Below are 15130 nucleotides of genomic sequence, written 5' to 3'. Positions count from 1 at the left end.
AACCAATCCATCATAAATCTTCATATCTGATTAGCTGTATGTAAGATCATGCTAATTCTCTAGTGTGAACTAAATTACATGTTTTTTTGCCATGCAGTTCACATATTTAACATATGAGGTATAATTGTATATCCTGAGCTTTTCTTCAAGATCTTTTTATCTTTTAGAACAAGCTGAAAGAAAAGAAAAAAGTCAGGCACTTCAATGTGCTATACCAAATATTGAGCCTCAAAGCTTGTTATACAAAGGCTATGTACTTGAGTCTAGCTTCAGCATCTACATGATTTTTTAATCCCTAATTGTTTTGAATGTCTTATAGTCACAATTTTATAGTTATATATGGGCTGTGTTACTATCACAATTCATCAACATCTTCCAATAGTTACTCTAGTGTATGATATTCTGAATTTGGGTTACCTTGAAAAATGTATGTCTACTCCTGGCATCTTAGAAAGTAAAGATTAAAAAGTGAAGTTATATCTTTGAACACTAGAACACAGATCATTTTCATGTCTATTATAATATGCTACAGATGAGTCAGAGTTATGATAAATGTCTCTGATATGTGGAGAAAATGATCATTACAATTCACAGAGACAAAGCTGGGTGCAGTGGCTCATGCCTGTATTCCTAGCTACTCAGGAGCCTGAGATCTGAGGATCAAGGTTCAGAGACAGCCCAGGTACAAAAGGATCTGAGACTCTTATCTACAATTAACCTCTAGAGAACGGTAAGTGGGGCTTGTCTCAAGGATAGGGCAGTAGACTTGAGCCGAATAGTTCAGGGACAATGCCCAGGCAGAGACCCACAAAAAAAAAAATCACAGAGACAGAGGCAAAAATAGAAAGAGGGAAAGTATTAAAGATCTCACAATACACTTTCCTCTGTTTCATGACTGTATAGTCCTATATTAGTACATTTCAGTCCATATTTTAAAAATCCACAGTTTTGAAGTTTCTAAGACATATGTCTTGGTCTAAGCAGGAAAAGAATAAGAGACTATTGAATCTCACAACAATTTGTAGCAGGAAATTTGTCTAAGTGTTTATATAACTAAGAAAAGCCTCTAGAGAAATCTCAGAGGCATTTGCAGGTAAATTAATGCAATGCATTCACAGAAGAAAAAAAAAGGTGGGGGAGAGTCTACTGCAGGCTCCACGGTGCACTTTACAATGAATAATTCCATCGGAATTATGTGTGCAAATTAGATCAATTAAAGTAGAAGATGCTCAGTCACATTCTGGACTAAGAGTTAACAGTTAGGGGAATAGAGCTAAAACCAATTCCAACTGAGATTGTGGAGAGCAGCCCAGGTTGAAAACAGAATAATTCCTGAAGGAACAAATCAATGAAAGAATTATTTTCTTTCTCCTTTGAAAGTTTATTCTTTAGAACAAAATTGCGCATAGATTCTACTCTTATACTTCCACTAAACAATTACAGAATCATCAAAATCACATGAGAAAAATTCATATACCTTTCCTCAGGAGCTCAAAAAATTACAATTGAAAGTACAATGTGATGACCCTAGTTTAATCAAACAACAGGAAGTAGCATTTAGTCCAGTGCTTTGATAGAATTTTTCTGCACTCAAAGTATTTGTTGTGAACTAAGGGACAATAGAAGATAAATATGAACCTGCTAAATCCAGATACAGCAAATGTGTGAGAGTTTAGTGAACATTTGTAGTGTGAGCCAGACTGTTTTCTACCTTTTGTGACAAATGTACTTACTAATCTTAGCATTCTCCTGGGAAGTTCATTCTGTGTATTTTAAAAACATAGGATAGATGCATGTATTATTTTAAATTATTGTTTCCTGGAATTTTAGGAGTTTACAAAACAAATATATTTGCCATTTATATTTTCTCTTTTATGAATTAATTATTTTTTGATTGTTATTTATTGGAAGACCTCTTCTTTTCTAATTGATTTATAGGAAAGTGTGTGATCTTGATGAAAAAGATTTGTTTCACAGTGTACTTGTTTTTCTTAGAGTATCTTCTTAGTCTCTCTCAGTAACATTCAATGAAACCAAATTTATCTCTTTTTGATGCCTTGTCCCTCTAAGAGTTTCCTTGCTTCAAAGACATAAAAATAATCATTTATATTTTCTTCATTTGTGTTCACTGTGCTGTCTTCTATATTTAGGATTTAATCCATCCTGAACTTATTATAATTGCCATATAGAATAATAAGACTGCATTTTTTCACAATGGCTAGATAATTGTCTGGAAAACATTTATTGAATAATCTGTCATTTCTCCCTTGATATGAAATCTTGCATTTATCATTGTCTATTTCCCAAATATCCACAGGCCAGTTTCTGAATTATCTTTCTAATTCAATTGATGTATTTTATTCCTTAGCCAATTCCACACAATTTAAATTATTATGCTTTGCAATACATTTTAATTGCAGAAATGGAAAAATCCATCTTTTATTTTAAACATTGCTTAAGATGCATTGTACACATAGATTGACATATCCAATTGAAACCCCTTTGTGTGTCAGTTATATGTATGCACACCTAATATTTATCTTACCTTAAAGCTTATCACTATGAAGTGCTTACTCCAAACCAGGCAATTTTTTACTAAACTGTCTGCAAAGTCCTCTTGTAAAACAGACAGTATTAGTCCTATTTTATCAAAGGAGGAACTCAGACTGCTTAAGTCAGGATGCTGGACCATATAGGTAGTAGCTGGGCAATTGGCACATCATACAATTGGATCTAGATGTAATACAGGAAACTACTACAGATTAGAAAGTAAATACAATTGGACAGTGCTAGGAGATATGAATGGAAACACACAATTTGTATTATATTCATCTTTTAATCTATTGCCCAGAAAATGTAACAAAGAAGCTAATCAGAACTTTTTGATGTTGCATTCAGTTAAGCACTGGTTTAAGAATAAGTCTTTATTTGTTGTATTTGAGATAGTTAATCTTATATTTTAGAGTTAGGGCCAATTTAAATCACCAGCACTTCTATTTATATTTTATAAATTATTTAAGCAGAAATAATGTGTATCTATCATCATCCAAATTGGGAAAAAATGAAAACCTGAGTCATCTAGATGTTTCCTACATTTGTGAATTTTATTCTACATTCACAATGCTAATTTGAGCTAAAAAGGACAAACGGAAGGTTAACATGTGGTCTCATGTTCAAACACAGTTGCATAAAAGAAGGCATAAGAAATGTGGTAGGGGGTTTGGCCTAGTGGTAGAGTGCTTGCCTAGCATGCACGAAGACCCGGGTTCGATTTCTATGTATGTACCACATACATAGAAAAAAGCCAGAAGTGGTGCTGAGGCTCAAGTGGCAGAGCTCTATCCTTGAGAAAGTCCAAGGACAGTGCTCAGGCCCTGAGCTCAAGCTCAGGACTGGCAAAAAAAAAAAAAAAAAGAAAAGAAAAAAAGAAATGTGGTAAATAACATTTCTGTTTATATAATTAAAAAGCATTTAGTTAGATAAAAGAAGGTATAAGAAACTTATGGCAAGTGGCATTTGTTTACTTGGATAAAATGTATTCCTTGTTAAAGAAACATCTAAAACACAGGAACATACTAATAGGTTACTATATTCATTATAGTTGTACTCCTTTACATAATTAGAAGAAATAAAAGTAGTTTACATTCACTCAGCACTAATTGAGCACATATATTGTACAGATGTTATGTCAGGTGCTAGGGAGGCAAAGATGAATAATTATAGTTTCTGGCCTGGGGAATTTCTAGTCCTGAGAACCAGTTAAGTGGCTCTGATAGCATGAGGTCATTAGAGATGCCTACTGAGCCATGTGACTTTAGTGTGAAGAACAACTTCTGCGAGGCTAACGTCCCAGTGCATGGTGGAAGGATGGAGGCTGCAATAATGACCTGTAAAGAAAAGTAAAGTTGAAGTAAGTTTTCTATAGTTAAATTTTTGAGTTATACAAAAGCTAGACAGCAAGAAATTCTTTTATTTCTCTTCTTGAATTTATCCCCACAAGTCAGGGTTTTGTTGTTATTTTTCAGGGTTTTTTTGTTGTTGTTTGTTTGTTTTTAATTTGTGCCAATCCTGCAGCTTGAATTCAGGACCTGGGCTCTGTGCCTGAGACATTATTTGCTCGAGGCTGGTGCTGAGCCGTAGCTCCACTTCTGGCTTTTTGGTAAGAGTCTCAGGGACTTTGCCAACGGACTGGCTTCACATTGTGATCCTTAGATCTCAGCATCCTAAGTAGTTAGAATTACCCCAGTGGCCTCTTGTTTCCATCTCTTGGAGTTCACTTCAATTAGCATCATTTTATATGGTTACAGGTACACAGCTGTTGAGCTACTGTGATCTGCTAGAAGTATCCTAGACATCTAGTTATTATAAATGAGGGCAACCATGGAGCCTATATTTCTTTGGGCCTGGCTTATTTCACTTTTTATGGGTTCTTTAATCTCAACCCTGGAAATCCTAAATCCCAGGACAAATCAGCATTGTTGGCTATCTCTAATTCCAGCTCAGCTCTGTGCTTGCTTAAAAAACCACATTAGCGAAGGTGACTCAGCATCAGAAGGCCTTGTTACGATGCCGCAAGATAGAGTGCTGGGCTTGCTTCACTGATGTACTGTCTATCTGACCCTGTCTATCACCAGAAAATCATAGCCCCAATAGAGTTTTGTCCCCGTATATAAAAGTTAAACTTTTTAGCTTATAATCAATATGAGCACACATATTTTTCAGAAAGTAGGCATTTAAATGGTCATTCTGAAACAGGCAACTGTAATGCAAGATGCTATTATTTCTGACAGCTGGAAGTGTTGAATCATCCTATTTAGTAATCACAGTTTGCTGGTTGTCAAGCAAAAACATTTTAAATATTGCTTAGCCCCTACCCCTCCTGTCAATGCCACTGCTGTGTCTCCTGAGACACCTAATATGTTAGGGCATGCCCATTGAAAATTGAAGCTGTATAATCTATTACAATGCAAAATAGAAATCAGTCTCATGCTGTGGGTAGCATTGAAACAGGCTTGTTACATTCATAAAGATTGTTCTGATAAGAGCATCTCCAGTTGGCCAACATATGGGTACTGATGAGACTGTGTATCTCTCATTTAATTTATAGTTATAACATTCACCTTTGAGGTTTAAGTAGCTTCACAATGGTATGTTTTTGCACCTGTTCAGTGCTACTAATCCCAGAGACTATTTTCTCTTTTATCTTGTGGAATTATCCAGAGAGACCACTTTTAAAAAAATGCAATTCAAGAAAGTAGCAATGTGTTATGTCCCAGGGGTTACAAGATAGAACAAATGAGGGAAAATGAATCCATCCTTGAATTTGCCACTGTAATTTAAAAGCCAATGTCGTACATATGTAAAATATAGTAGATACTTCAGAAAGCTATAAATAAATTTTAAAGACTTCTATTAATTCTTAATGCATATAATTTAAATATTTGTAAAGTTCCTACTGTATAAAGTAATGGCTATGAAAACTCTTACTTCACCAGGGAGAATAGGATATTATATCTTATAACTTTCATATCATCTAGAGGAAAGCAGGAGATGTCCTATTTTTATTTAGTAAATGGAGAGATCACAGCAAAAAGAAGTACCAGCTCTGAAATCCCCCTAATTTTCCAAAATGGCTGAAATATGATTAAGTTGGATGTTACATTCCTAAGTTATCTAGCAGGAGAAGAGTCCTATTTAAAAAAAAAAAAAACAACTTTGCTTTATTGTGAAAACTATTGGTGATTAAGCTTTGAAAAAGGCTTCTGTCCTGAAACATTTTTAAAATAATGATCAAGCTTAGCCAGGAAGAAAGCCAAAAAAAAATCTCAAGTCTAAGTTCTGTGGAACTCAAATAGAGAAGAGACTGAATTTAAATACATCAACCAGAATGAGTGGAGTTGTTGAGCTTGTTCAACTTTCTGTGAGAGGTTTTTTGCTCTTGTCATATAAGATTGTGATCTTTCATGTTTACTGTTGTTTATAAATACTTAAAAGGACTCTCATCTAGGACATGGTTTAGTTATTGTAGTAAATTTTGGCATGGTGGAATGAAATCTGATCAATTATGAAAAATTCTATGTAATTTTTTTCTGCTTATATTAGAAAGATTTCATACAGCACTAATTACAACTGCTCAAATTTAGTTAAGATAAAATTAGTGTTGATTAATAATTATGACCATGGGGCTTGGTGACATTAAAAGGCATGCAGACCAAATGTATAGATAAAATAAACCGTGTGACTCATTTTTGTTCTTTTCAGTCTCACAATTCCAGTTCCTAAAACAGTTGTGGCTATGCTGTCTCAGTTATGCAAACTTCATGTGAGTTCTCTTTTCTCCTTAAAGTCCTCAGTTCTAACTCACATTAAAAAGATTTCTAGTCAGAATTTTAGACTAACCCTAAGTTGTGGAAATGAGTCAAGGTTTATAAAATACCCAAACTTTCTAGAGTTTTGGTACGGCCCATTATTTATTAGAATGGGAAAGAGAAAAAAACTTTATCTACTCATTCAGATACCTGACAAGTCAAAACCAGAACAGAACTCACCTGAGTTTTTCAAGTAGCTAGAAATGATTGGACACCTTGATCTTTAGGGGAAGGTGAACCAGACATGCAAGGTCTAAATTACATTAGCCTACCCCATCCTGCAAGACACAGAAACAGATGTGAATGTTGCTTAGGGTTTTATGGTAGGTAGGGTATTGTCTTGCAAACACAATTATTTCTAGCCAGGCACTGTGGTTCATGCCTGTAATCCTAGCTACTCAGGAGGCTGAGATCTGATGATCTAGGTTCAAAGCCAGCCTGGACATAAAAGGACCTGAGACTCTTATCTCCAATTAAACTCTAGAAAATGGGAAGTGGGGCTTGGCTCAAGGGTAGGGTGGTAGCTGTGAGCTAAAGAGTTCAGGTACATGGTAGCTGTGAGCTAAAGAGCTCAGGGACAGCGCCCAGGCCCAGTTCAAGTCCCATGACTCACAAAAAACAAACAAACAAAATAAACACAATTGTTTCTAGTAAGAAACACAATTGTTTGTTTCTAATAAGAAACACAATTGTTTCTAGTAAGAACAGTAAGTACAGGAAGAGACATGCTGCAGTGTGAGAACTTCCACCCCTATGAAAGTGGACTTTTAATTGGTAGAGCTGTGATGTCATCCCTTCTGTATCCACTTCCTCCTGGAGATATTCAGGCCTATGTAGTACATAGATGCCCTGCTAGTGTGACTCAAGCCACACTAGCCCATCTTTAGAAGGGACATCTACTGGTTGTTACAAGGGTTGGGTAGCCAATATCATGCTCCTTGGGAGATGGAAGATTTTGAATCAGAGATGAGGCTTAGGAGAAGATTTTAGTCTGGAAAATGAGTATGAGGAAGTAGTCCAGAAGTTTCTTATTCCTATATTCATCATCTACTTCCCTGCCTGCTCATTTTCATTCAAGAATGGTAAGGATAGATTTCTCAAAAGATAGTGATGAACAATAAGACCTCATAAAATAGTTTACCTCACAACTTTGACCTTGCTCACAAACTTGACTTGTTTGTGTCTTCTCTTACTCCTTTTTCATGTATCTTACAAATCCTTGGTGTTCCATTTCCTCCATTTTCTATTCTTAAGAACACTAATCACAGGAACAATTAATAGGATGCCAGCCTAAGTCAAGCTTTCCACGACCGAAGTGCGCTTTGGAGTTGTTGTTGTTGTTGTTGTTGTTGTTTTGTATGCCTTTCCTGCATCCCTCCAGAGAATGCTGTCTTTCTAATAATTGCCATAGTAGAAGCTCCAAGAGTTGCTGTGGTTACGGTATAACCCAAATGAAAATGACAAATACTCATCTTCCACTTCTTACTTTCTTATAAAATTTCAGCCTCTCCTCTTCCCACTCTTAACCCCTGACAACCTACAACAATTTCACACCCAACTTAATCTCTCCATTCTTGGATCTCAAATGAAACTTTTAATAATATTTTAAATCATTCTCAACTCTGAGGATACAGTGTATAGCCTCGGATTTATTTTTAAAAAGAAGCTAATGGGAAGTCTTTTATTTTCCTTCTTTCACTTGTGCTGTCTTGTCCCGTCTTGGCTTTCTGGTACTCCTTGCATGATGTCCTTGCAATGACTTGACAATAACCCTGTTTAACTTTGAAGAACCTAAAAGCACTTCTGTTTCAGAGAAATGCGTCTGCTTTCCCATCTCATTTAGCAGTATCTGAATTCTATGAAAACCATAGTCTGAGGGTTTTCCAGAAACTGAAAGGCCCCTGACAGTTAAGATCCATTAGGGTTTTGCATGACATCAAACAGGCATCTAAATATTTAAAAGATACTGTTTGGTTTTGGATAGGGTGGAGTAGGACGTTAATTGAAACTTATTTGCTTCTTAGTTTATTGGAGGGAATCAAAGCAAATGACTAAGGGAAAGAGAAAGAAAAGAAGAAAACAACAGAGTGCTAACTTGGAAGGATTCTCCAAATGCTCTCCTTGTCCCTAGGGCTCACTGCTGTGAGGAGAGGTCCCTTTCCAGCCTCTCTGGTCACTAAGCCAAGGCAGATATAGCCACAAGGTGTCACTATTGCTAACTTGGCTCATGGCCTTCACAATCAATGGTGATTATCTATCTGTAACTGTAGTTCAATCCTGTTTTTAAGTAGGCTTCTTGGGAAAGGCACTCTGATTGGCAGCATCGGTCGTCTACTTTACTTCAAACTGTGACTTAGGCCTAGTTATCCAGTGAGACAAAGATTGCTAATCTGGACATTAGATAAAGGAAAACAACTTTTTTTTTTTTTTTCAGAATGACCATTAGCCTCAGATTAGCAAACCTTAATTAACAGTGTGTCAAGCAAACTGGCTCTCACACAGGACTAAGTAAACATTCAACAAAGATCAGCTCCCTTAACTTAAAAAATTAGGAGATGGACAAATGGGGAGTGGGTAGTGACTTTTGGAGCTCTTTATCTGTTTGGGATTCTTGCTATACATACAGAGGGAAGAAGGGTAGAAATGACCTGCCTGGCAAAACATACCTGGACATGAAAGCACAGCAAACCTGAGGAAGAAGCACTCTGTCTGGAAGACTGCTGTAGAAAACTCTATACTTCTTGCAAATAGGAGGGTAACCATTAGGATGTACCAGGTATGGTGGGCAGATGTTACATAAGCACGTGAGGAAACATCCAGGGATTACTTCACTTGCCTGGTAGGTACTGAGCAGAGAAATACTCGGAAGATAGGTGAGTTATCATACACAGTTTGGGTGGTTTTGTTATAGTTTGGTTTGTGCTCTTTTGGTAAATGGTTTCAAGTCATTCACCAATGGCTTCAGTTATGACAGTGTAAGCTGCAGTGAAGGCTCTGACATTTGCAGAGGAACTGCACAGAGATGGCATAAGAGCAGGTGGCCTCTATGTTCTGGCTTAGCACTCAGCTTTGAGGGTAAAGTTGTGTGTGTGTGTGGCCTGAAGACTGTGAACACTTGTGAGAAAGTACTGAGGTTCAAGATCTGTCCTTGGCACATGATTCCCGTTCAAGCCCTAACAACAATGGAGTCTGAGACCACTGAAGTCTACTGGGGGATTCCTGAAGAGACCCTCGTCACTCCAGTAACATACAGACCTGCATAATGCCTATATTTTTGTATACAGGATAAAGCTCTGAAGCTTTAAAATCACAAATCACTTCGGCACTCAGGCTTGGATATTCAATTTGTGCTCTTTCTGGTCTACTGGTTGAGCCTCACATTTTTTTCATCCTGAGAGTTTATATATTTTGCTGATAAATTTCAGTTTGATACAGCAAAATCTAAACTTGGTAATCATTTCTTTCACTACTCTTGATGATGCAAATCTAGTAAAACCAATTAGAATTTAGTCACACATGGTAGAACTTACAAAGCCGAGTATCCATTCTTTGAGGATGGCACTACATACAATGCTGTTTTTATTTACTGAATTGACTATGCCTAAAGATTCCTGTCTTGATGATCTAGTTTCTTTTCATGGGGAGGATGGAAAATGTTTGGCTCCTAGGCTGAATACTGTCTCTAAAGTCATTTCGTACAAGACAGACTTGTATGTTTCTTGTATGCTTCTCAAGCATACAGGCTGCCCTGCCTGTATTGATTATTTTTGTTTGATCCATGAATGATATTATAAATATCCTAATGGTCCTTCACAGAAATATACTTCCCCACCCCTTGTGTGCTGTACCATGGATTGTGACACAGAGGGCAGCTTGGGTGCTATAGGATGAAACTGAAGCACCAAGTGGCAGAAAGGAAAGAAAGAACAACAGAACTTGACTCTAGGGCCCATCCAGCACGACCTTGGCTGTAGCTTGTGATGCAGGCCTGGATTGCTTTCACAGTGGACATGCTCCCACTGGGCCAGTCCATAGAGAGTTTACCTACACATTCAATAATGTAGCCAGTACACATCTCTGAATCAGGAACTAAACAGATGAAGAGCGAAAAAAGCAAGACAATTTAGTCTGCTGGATTCAGAACCTTTTATTTTTAAGTAAAATAGCAAATAGAATAGCAAGCTATGCTACTCTCCCTTGTTGTTATTAAATAGGCATGATGATCAAACTTTCGTTACCTAGCATTTTATTTTAGTCAGGGAAGGTGCAACAGATTCAAAGGTTAATTACGAAAAGGAAGGAAATTACATCACAGTCTTTATAGGCTTATCTTTATCCACCACAGCACCTCCATTAACATTGCTTTATCACAGGATGTTAGAATGCAGAAACATCCGCAAAGCTCATTAATTCGGTGAATAAAATTTGATAACCGATGCTTGTTCTTAAGTTTGGGAATCAGAGCTGAATATTAATAATGATGTGATTCAAAATATAGCAGTACGCAAGGTCCAGAGAGACCATCATCATACTCCCCCCTACGGACTTCTCACCATTTCTGAACCTGGGAAGTTTGTTCCCTTCTCCTGTGTTTGTGGGATTTTCCGTATCTTCTTGGTTCAGTGAAGATCCACCTCCTGTATGCTTTCTCATTTTATTCCTGCCATTCTCCTATGATATAAGTACATGAAAATACTACATAGACATATATAGGTATCTAATATCATATGTAATGTGATATGATGCCTTATCTCTAAAAAATTTCTCCTCATTATTTGGTAATTATTGTTCCTCTCTCCCTCTCTCTCTCTCTCTCTTTCTCTCTCTCTCCCTCTCTCTCTCTGTCTCTCCCTCCCTCTCCCTCTCTCTTCATTCTTATTTCGAACTGGAATGGCTCTTCTTTCCAATTTGTAACATTCAAAATTCCTATCATCCTTCCAAAACTCATATTTTTTAAAAAAATCACTGAACCAAAAATAAGAAATGATTTTATTTCTCTGAGGCATTATGAAAAAAGTTCTTTTCAAAATTTGATGTGGATAAGAATGTGATAAAAATGTAGACCTTACCCTCAATGCCCCTGATCTGGAAAGGGTCCTAGAATCTTGACTTTGTTTGTTTTCTTATTTAAAAAAAATCTAATATGTGATTGTTGTAAATTCTTCTTTTAAAATACTATCTAAGCCAATCACCTTACATAGAATTTACTGATTTGTCTTTTCTACTTTATTTGGATCCTAAGAGGCAAAGTAACATCATTAAATAATCTCTAAACAAATAAAGTGAAATTTCTCCAACTGTGAATTCAATTATCATTTGTTACATGAACAGCAGTTGGCAGCTGAAATAACAAGTAAATGTACTTTTTCAAAATTCAATGATTCTTAAATTCCACCCCCAAAGGTTCAGAGTAACAGTAAATAATATCACCCATATTAATGCTCCCACCCACATCCACTGACATTAGTCATGGCCCTTGATTAAGTTTTTTTAACCACTCAGTCTATAAGAACAAGGAATAATAGTATGCATTTTTCTTTTAAAATCAAACATAGTGTTTTACTGGGTAATACACCTTTTCCAATTTTGCAACTAAATGTCTCTCACCACACAAAATGGTAATAATAAATCAAATTATTTTGACATCCTTATTTTAAAATGAGTTGCTTCTTCTATGGGCCCCATTAAGAACAATTCTACTGGTCATGAAATTTCAGTTTGACAGCACTCCAGTTATGTATTCAGTCCATTTCCCTAGGACTCTGATTACTCAAAAGCCAAGCAGCTACTGACTTTTCATGTGAGGTTTCAACAAAATCTGGGCAATGCCTGGAGGAATGCTTTTTCTACTTGAGCCTACATCCCTCACTCCCAAAGTTTGCCTTCTTTAGGCATTGCAGCTCTCAGCTAAACAGCTTGGTGCGAGGTCCTTTCAATTTTGCCTCCAACGTTCCATTTTTCTTAGGGATGTTACTGAAGGAAAGTACTGAACACTTTCAGTTACCAAGATACAAGGCTATGCCTATAAGGCACCACAAAAGAAAGAAGCACAAAGTCCTGGGATTCCAAGTACTTTATTTGATTTATTTCATTCGTGTTGGTTCATTGAGTTTATTGTATTTTCCCCAAGGAATAAAAGTGTAATATTAATCCTCAAGCAGAATTTCCTTGGCAGAGAATGATAGTACAACAAAAGCAATCTGAGATGTTTTTCCTCTGATATGGATGGAGCCATCCACTGATTTATCTACATTTTAAACTTATCAGTTGTGGGGGGGGACATTAATTGTTGATATTAATTGCCCATGCTTGAGTCTTGATGCCAGCTAATTTACCAATACCTTCAGAGGTAGCAGAGAAGTCTAAATATATGACCTGAATTATTTGACAAACCACCATTGTGTGGATTTCTCCACCTTTGGAAAGAATTATGTTTTTTCATTAAGCATACATCTAACTCAATTTAGTGAACAATTGCTTTGTAGGGAAGACTTAAATCCTATTTTACTTAATTTGCTTTGTATTAAAATTGTTCAATTAAGCCCAGGAAGAAAAATAATGTGTTCCTGCAGTGTATATATGAAAACCATTTTTCTAAATGAGTTCCTGTATGAATATACATAGCTTTTTATAAAAAATTAATAGTCGTGGCCTGAAAGAAACAGAGCTCTATATATTAATTACCCAATGCAATGGTTTTATTTATGACCTTTTTGACACAGCCTTTACTTTAGTAGTCTCAATCCCAGAAGCCATGTAGAAAACAGAAAATGAATGTGAGTTTTCAGCTGGAACCATGGTTAATTACTTCTGTTCTACACTATTTGTGCTGCATGGTCAGTAACATGCTAATGAGTTTCAATTAAGTTACCTTAGCAAAACTAATTTACCTTCGCAAAAATCTGGCAAGAAGCTGAGATCAGGTCACATAAAGTGGGATATTGAATAAATATTGTCTTGTTATCAGAGAAAAATATATGCTTAACCCTTTTACTTTGCCATTATCTATGATTCAGAATCACTGATGTGTATTATGGGGTTGTGATCCTGGGTACAAGTGGTTCAGAAGGAATAAAAGAATTAATAGGCTAAGCAAACACACCTCTAACATGTTTCATACAACCTGAAAATATTTCTTCTACTCTAATGTCAAAATGGGGAGACTACTGGCCCAAGAGAAAGGGCTATAATTACAACCTCTGTTAACATGAATTTTTTTGCCAGTCCTGGGCTTGGACTTAGGGTCTGAACACTGTCCTTGCATTTTCTCAAGGCTAGAGCTCCACTACTTGAGCCTCAGCACCACTTATGGCCTTTTTTTTTTTTTGCCAGTCCTGGGCTTGAGCTCAGGGCCTGAGCCCTGTCCTTGGACTTTCTCAAGGCTAGAGCTCTACCACTTGAGCCTCAGCACCACTCCCAGCGTTTTTATATGCATGTGGTACCGAGGAATCGAACCCAGATCTTCGTGCATGCTAGGCAAACACTCTACCACTAGGCCAAACTCCCGGCCATTTCTGGTCTTTTTTCTATATAAGTGGTACCGAGGAATCGGACCTGGGTCTTCGTGCATGCTAGACATGCACTAGGCCAAACTCCTGGCCGTCTACATTTTTTTTAAATAGACTACTCATCTGTTTAAAAACATGAATATTAAGTTGGGTGCCAGTGGCTCACATGTGTAATCATAGCTACCCAGGAGGCTGATATCCGAGGATCATAGTGCAAAATCAGTTCAAGCAGGAAAGCCTGTGAGACTCTTATCTACAATTTACCACTAGAAAGTGGGAAATGGTGCTAGGGCTCAAAGTGGTAGAACCCTAATCTTAAATAAAAAGGTTTTGGAGATAGAGATAGCACCCAGGCCCCGAGTTCAAGCCAGCCCCACAACCAACAAAAAGAAAAAAGGAAAAAAATATTAGATGGTCCAAAAATTTGAGAAATTTTGATGTGTTCTATCTCCCCATGCCATCTCAGAGACATAGAAAATAAAGGCTTCTTTATTTTATTCTATGATGCTAGTCCTGAGGCTTGAACTTCTGGGATCTTATCTCTGAGTGCTTATATTTCTCTCTCTCTCTCTCTCTCTCTCTCTCTCTCTCTCTCTCTCTCTCTCTCTCTCTCTCTCTCTCTCTCTCTCTCTCTTTCCACCCGGCTAGTGTAAGCAAACAGCTATATTTCCAGCTCCACAGCTCTACTTCCAGCTTTTTGTTGATTAATTGGAAATGAGATTTTCCTGCCTAAGCTACCTTCAAACTGCCATCTGCAGATCTCAACTTGCTAAATAGCTAAGATTATAGGCATGAGCTACCATCATCCAGCTCAAAATAAAGGCTCTTAGATTCCTAATTTAAAAAAGACAAAAATGTATTTAAATTAGTTAGCATGTCCTTGATATTTCCTGAACTTTAGAGCCCTCAGTGGAACTAATATCTTGACATCTGGTGACATGCATTATGGAAAGAATTCTTTCATTCCCAGAACTGATTAAAAGCAATGTACTGTATGTAAGGAATTTAAACAACCAGTAAGTCTTAAGCTGGGCACAGGCTTCTCTTTTAGGAGTCTAGGTGATGGATACCTCTCTATGTGTCTAGTTTCCATTAAAAACTTTAAACATACAGAGTTTTCATTGAGCTTCTCTGGTTGTGAATATTTTATATTTGTTGTCACAAATCATTGTTGTGAAGATTTAGTGCATGGCCAGTAAGTTTACTGGGAGATCTTTGGGGGCTTGTGTCTGATTTTCTTGAATTTTTGTCCAT

The 15130-nt window shown here is 36.8% G+C and overlaps 1 long non-coding RNA gene across 1 annotated transcript in view; it reads right to left on the bottom strand.

Moving 5' to 3' along the window:
* Window positions 1-3697: 3697 nt before the first annotated feature.
* Window positions 3698-15130, bottom strand: part of LOC150063380 (uncharacterized) — a 65460-nt gene continuing 54027 nt past the window's right edge. Inside the window, exon 3 of the long non-coding RNA XR_016535417.1 lies at window positions 3698-3887. This is a non-coding gene — a long non-coding RNA (uncharacterized LOC150063380). The remainder of the gene's footprint in view (window positions 3888-15130) is intronic.

Source organism: Megascapheus bottae, chromosome 5 (genome assembly GCF_031878675.1).
Source record: "Megascapheus bottae isolate mThoBot1 chromosome 5, mThoBot2.hap1, whole genome shotgun sequence".
Taxonomy (NCBI): Eukaryota; Metazoa; Chordata; class Mammalia; order Rodentia; family Geomyidae; genus Megascapheus; species Megascapheus bottae.
This window is presented reverse-complemented; position numbering and strand designations above follow the sequence as displayed.